We start from the raw sequence: 5,978 nt of genomic DNA, 5'->3' as shown, positions 1-5,978 counted from the left end.
TATAGACAGGAACACATAAAACATATACAGATAAAACAAAATAAAGCAAACAACCCCAGCAGGGGCCATAAAAAGGAAACCAACAAGGAGTCGGGATGGCTGAAACCTATCCCCTGTGGAGGTGAGAGTGGGGCTGGGTCCGAAACAAGCTCGGGATGCCCCGTCAGTGACGGCACAGGACGGCAGAGTGTTCACATTTCCATAGCTTCACACATGCTAAAGACATTTCCCAGCTAGCATGGTGGTGAGTGCCCCGAAATCCCAGCTACTCGGGGGGCCAAGGCAGGAGGATTGCTCGAGTCTAGAAGTTTGAGACCCTCACCTCTAAAAACAACAACAAAAAGATGTTTCCCAGGAAAAAAAGGACAAAGCATTTAAAAATACATGAAAAAGACGAGCACATCAGAAGCTCACTGTGGCAGCCCCACCTCCAACAAGTGGGAACTCCCAAAAGTGAGGCTGGAGCCCACGGCAGGTGGAAGGACCTGAGTTTCCAAATCTAAGGGACCCTGGCATGTGTTGAATTGTGTCCCCTGCTCCACATTCATACACTGAAATGCTAACCCCAGGGTGACCTTATTAGGAAACAGGGTTTTGTAGATGTGATTAGTTAGGTTTAGATGAAGTCCTGCTGGAGCAGAGCGGGCCCCCAGTCTAATATGACTGGTATCCTTGTAAGGGGACATTTGGACAGAGACGGTTACAGAGGGATAGCACCATGTGAAGATAGGAGTGAAGCAGCCACAAGCCAGGGAGCGCCACGGCTGGACAGCCACCTGAGGCAGGAGGAGGCCCGGACAGATCCTCCCCAGGGACCTCCAAGAGAAGCCAACCTCGCTGGCACCTTGTTCTGGGACTCCCAGCCCCAGAGTTGGGAGGCAATGCATTTCGGATGTTTATGAGCTCCAGCCCGCGGTGCTGCATTTCAGCAGCCACGGGAAATAAACATAGGCCCCTTGAATGCCCAGACCCATAAGGGAGGAAAAACTTACACGAAAGCATATTGTCACAACATTTCAAGACACCAGTAATGAACAGAAGCTTCTAAAAGCTGCCAGAGAAAAAGCACATCAAACAAATAATCAAAGGAAAATGGCATTTTGACTTTTGGGTCCACCTGGTTCCTGTGAGAAGCAGATGAGAAGACAGAACTGCACGTGCACGGATCCCACAGGGCAACACGGCTGCGGGACAGGAATTGGAGGGGCCGGGAAAAGTTCTTGGGCCTCAGAGGAGGACACCCCAGTGATGGAGATGGGAGGAAGGATGGGGGAGAGCCGTGGCCTGCGGCAGCCCAAGGTCATGAGGATCCTCATGCCTTCACAGCCATCAGAGGAGACGAGGGTCCTCCAAGAACAGCACTGCCTTGGAACCCTGTCATGTGCCTCCCTGGCTGCACAGATGTGGCCACAGATTTCAGAGCAGTGCAGCTGGGACTCTGAGCCATTCCATGCTCCTGATAGCTGGAAATGCGAGGTGCAGATGGAAGTGTGGGGGCAGAAGGAGGCATGTGTGGGAGGATGAAGGCGCAGGTGGTGGGTGGAGGAGCAGGTGTGGGGGTGGAGGCATTGGGGGACATTCTCATGGCTCCACACCTTTTCAAGCACAAGCTAGAAGGTCACATTCCATGACAAGCATTTGGAATTTAGAAGGAACATGACTTCCCACCAGGAATCCCATACCCAGTAAATCATCAATCAGGTATGCGAGTGGAATAAAGATATTTATAATTTTATAAGGTCTCAAAAAGTGTCTTCACTGTGGTGTGGTGTTGCGTGCCTGTAGTCCTAGCTACTCGGGAGGCTGGGGCAGGAGGATTGCTTGAGCCCAGGCATTTGAGTCCAGCCTGGGCAACACAGTGAAACCTGCCTCAAAAAAACAAAAAAAACAAAAAAAACAAACAAAAAAAAAACAGCTTCAAAACACCCTCTTTTTGAAGCTCGTGGAGATTTTGTTCCATTTAAAGTGGGGAGTAAACAAGAAGGGAGGCATGGAATCCAGGACATGGGGGAGCTGATAGGGAAGTGCCTGGTTCAGTTAATCAAGGGGTGCTTTACCAGGCTGAGAGGGAGGTTGAGCTCTGCCCGAAGAGCTGGCTATGAATTTAAGGTGGGTGTAGAAAATTAAGTGAAAGAGGAAAAAAGTCAGTTAACTCCAAGATATACAAAATTTGTACAAGAAAGGAAATACAATCAAGTGCAGGGGCTCGGTGGTGAGAGGCAGCTTCACAATAAGAATGTCAATGCTAGACACGGATTTAACAAAAACGACCACATGCCCAGGCTCGGGGAACGCACAGCGGGCATGAGAATATGTGTGTGCAACAGTGCATGTGTGTGCAGCTTCGTGTGTGTGCAGCTCTGTGTGTGTGTGCAGCTGTGTGTGTGTGTGCAGCTTGGGGTGTGTGTGTGTGCAGCTCTGTGTGTGTGCAACTCGGGGTATGTGTGTGCAACTCAGGGTGTGTGTGTGTGCAGCTCTGTGTGTGTGCGTCGGGGGCAGTTACTAAGCTAACTCCTCATCCTAAATAGGAAGTTCAGTGAGTGCAACATTGAAATGCTAAGAGATGGCAGTACGTGGCTATTTGGAAATGTGGAACTCAGCAGGAAACAATTTGCAAAGCTGGAAGTGTTGCTTCTGGGGAGTGAGCCCTGCAGGTGCGGTGGGGGCCAGGTTTACAGGTGCTGCTTTGGGAAACATTGAAAGGAAACCTGATATCCCCCAAAAGCACTGCAGTATGAACACACACATACAAACACACATACATAAACACACATGCATAAACACACACATAAACACACATGCATAAACACACACAGAAATACAGACATAAACACACATATGTAAACACACATACACACAAACACACACACAAACACACATAAACATACATGCATAAACACGTACACACATAAACACACATATACACATAAACACACACAAACATACATAAACACACACATACACACACACATATACACATACACACACAGAAACACATACATATACACGTAAACACACACACACACTCTCTCTCCCCTGTGTGTAGCCTGAAACGTCGAAGAATCGGCCAAGAGAAAAGGTGAGCCCCCTGGAGTGGAGGGTTGGCGGGCCGTGTTGCAGGAGGAGTCTGGCTGATCTGAAGTTCCTCGTTCCCGCCCTGGTCTGGGTGCTTGCAGTCATTTCTGAGGCATGTGCTTTTGACCGGAGCCCCAGGTACAGCTCGGATGTGCTCAGATTAACAGGGTCCATCAGACAGCAGGAGGTTCTTCTCACCGTGTGCTTCTGGAAAAACAGGCTGGATGTGTTTTGGGGAAGGATGAACCAAATGCATACAGCTTTTCTTATGATGAGAGGAAACAGGGAAAAACATTCACGATGCAAATGCAATATTGTTTATGATCCGTTGGAACATTATTTCCCTAGCGTGAGCCCTGTTAAACACAGCCTTACTGTGCCTCAGGCAACGAGGCACATATGGCTCTAAACTCCTATTACAACTGAGAGCAGAATTGAGGTCTGATCCGATCATCGCCCTGCTGCTGGGGAAGTTTAATGATAGCTAGACATGCTTAGTGTCTAATCTGTTGTGTCAGAATTGTGGTTCCCAAGGTCACAAATGCTGCAGCATTGCAGCCTGCAGAATATGGCGTGTCACGTGGCATGACAGATCATGAGAGCAGCTATGTTCCATCTAAGAAAGACCCTCTTATACCAGGCTTTGTTTTCAGTGGCTTTAGTTCGAGGACAATTGGTGCAATACTAGGGTTGGAAGTGGTCTTGTAGCTCACTGCATAATATCCCCTCACTTGGTGGAAAAGTGGAGTCCTGGGGTCGTTGTGACTTGCTTCACATCAGTCCATTATTGCTGTGTCAGAAACACTTTTTACTGGCTGTCCACTGTGTGCCAGACTGGAAGTTATGTTCAGTGCCAAGGTCCAGGGAGAGTGGTGCCCAACCCAGCCCAGGGAGCCCCTCTATGGAGGGTTGGTGGGTGGGGGGTTCCGATACAGGCTGGAGGTGCTGGAGCAGGGCTCAGACTCACACGGAGGGGCAGGACAGTGCTCTAGGAAGTCTTTCTGGAGGAGCTAATCTTGACTGAGTCTTGAGGGACTAGGAACTGCTGGGAAGGGTGGCTCAGCCTTTCAGACTGAGGCAGCCTGTACGCAGAGGTGCAGTGCATGTATGGAGCTCTGAGCAAGGTGCCCAGAGGATGGTGCTGCTGTGCTGCAGCCAGGGGCCCCTCGTGCAGGGCTTTTTTGCCAATGCTTAGGATAACCCTTGGGGTCCCTCTTCCACCGTCCTGATAAGTAGCATTCGGTTTCCTTCTTTCCATATGAAGGCAATGTGGGAACCCTTGGTGGAACTTAGCCTTTGGGTCTTTGGGTCACATTTGGGTTGGTTTTTAGGAGCATCACTGTGGAGAAAGTTCTGGAGAGTCTGGAGTGGGGAGAGGAGCCTGGAAGATGGGTCTGCAGTTGTTCAGAGGAGGGAGGAAGATGGGGGTGAAGAGGAGGTGAGTTGGGCGGTATTGAAAGATTCAGTGGTTGAATGGAGGGGTCGCGGAGGGTGTGGTATATGGTCACTCCTGAAGCTCTCCCGGGTTGCAGCTCCATGCCTGCTGCCCTCCCAGGCTGGGGCTGCTGGCTCTACTGTACTGGAGTCTCGTGGGCACTCCTACCCTCAGAACCCCACTGGACATTGCCCTGGTGGGAACTCTCTGAGGTGGCCCCACCTCTGTGTCAGTTCTCTCCCTGGGTGCGGGGGCTCTCCAGGTCATCCTATGAAATCTGGATGGAGGGAGCCATGTCCCCACAGCTCCTATGGAAAGGGCACTGCATAGATGCTGCCAGAGTTTACTGCTTGTGACTTCCAGAGGGGTGGGCTGAGCCGCACCTGGGTCTGCTTGAGCCACACCTGGGGTGGCCAAGGAACACGGCATTGGAGTGTGGGCAGCAGAGCCTTGAAATCATTCTATCCCCAAGGCCCTAGCACTCTGGGCCTGTGACAGGCAAAGCAGCCCTGAGGAGCTCAGAAGTTCTTGGGGTCGCTCTTCCACTGTCTTGATGAGCAGCATCCAGCTTCCTTTTCTCCATACCAATCTCCTTATCAGTGGTTGTTTGGCTACACCCTTGATTTTTTTCTCCTAAACATGCTTTTTTGCTCTGTACATGGCCAGGCTAATTTTCCAAATCTTTAGGTTCTCTTCCCTTTTGATTATAAACTTCATCTTTAATTCATTTCTCTCTTCTTTCATTTTACTATAAGCAGGTAAGAGAAGCCAGGCTGCACCTCCAACACTTTGCTTAGTTATTTCTTCTGCTGAATACCTTATTTCATTGTTCACAAATCCATCCTTCCACAAAGCACTAGGAATGAACACAATTCAGCCAAATTCTTTGCCACTTTATAGCAAAGATGGCCTTTCCTCCAGTTTCCAATAACACGTTCCTCACTTCCTTCTGAAACTGCACCAAAATGGCCTTTACTAACCGTATTCCTACCAACATTCTCATTCTGACCTCTTATCAATCTTGAGGAACATTGAGGTTTTCTCAGAGGCCCTCGTCCTCTTCTTCTGAGCTCATACCTGAATTGTCCTTAATGTTCTGTTCACAGCAATGTAGGCTTTTTCTAGCAGGCACCTCCAAACTCTTCCAGCCTCTACCCGTTACCTAGCTGCAAAGCAGCTTTCACATTTTTAGGTATTTGTTATAGCAATATCCCCACTCCTGGTACCAATTTCTTTCTTAGTCTCTTCAGGCTGCTATAACAACATACCTTAGATTGGGTAACTTAAAAACAATAGATATTTAATGCTCACTATTCTAGAGACTGGGAAGTCCAAGATCAAGAGCCACGAAGCTTCAGCATCTGGTGAGGGTTGGTTTCTCATAAAGAGCATCTTCGATGTGCTCTCCCATGGTGGGAGGGGTGAATACGTTCTCTTGGGCCTCTTTCATAAGGGCACTAATTCCACC

The sequence above is a fragment of the Mandrillus leucophaeus genome, unplaced genomic scaffold, assembly GCF_000951045.1.
Source record: "Mandrillus leucophaeus isolate KB7577 unplaced genomic scaffold, Mleu.le_1.0 Scaffold134, whole genome shotgun sequence".
Taxonomy (NCBI): Eukaryota; Metazoa; Chordata; class Mammalia; order Primates; family Cercopithecidae; genus Mandrillus; species Mandrillus leucophaeus.
This window is presented reverse-complemented; position numbering follows the sequence as displayed.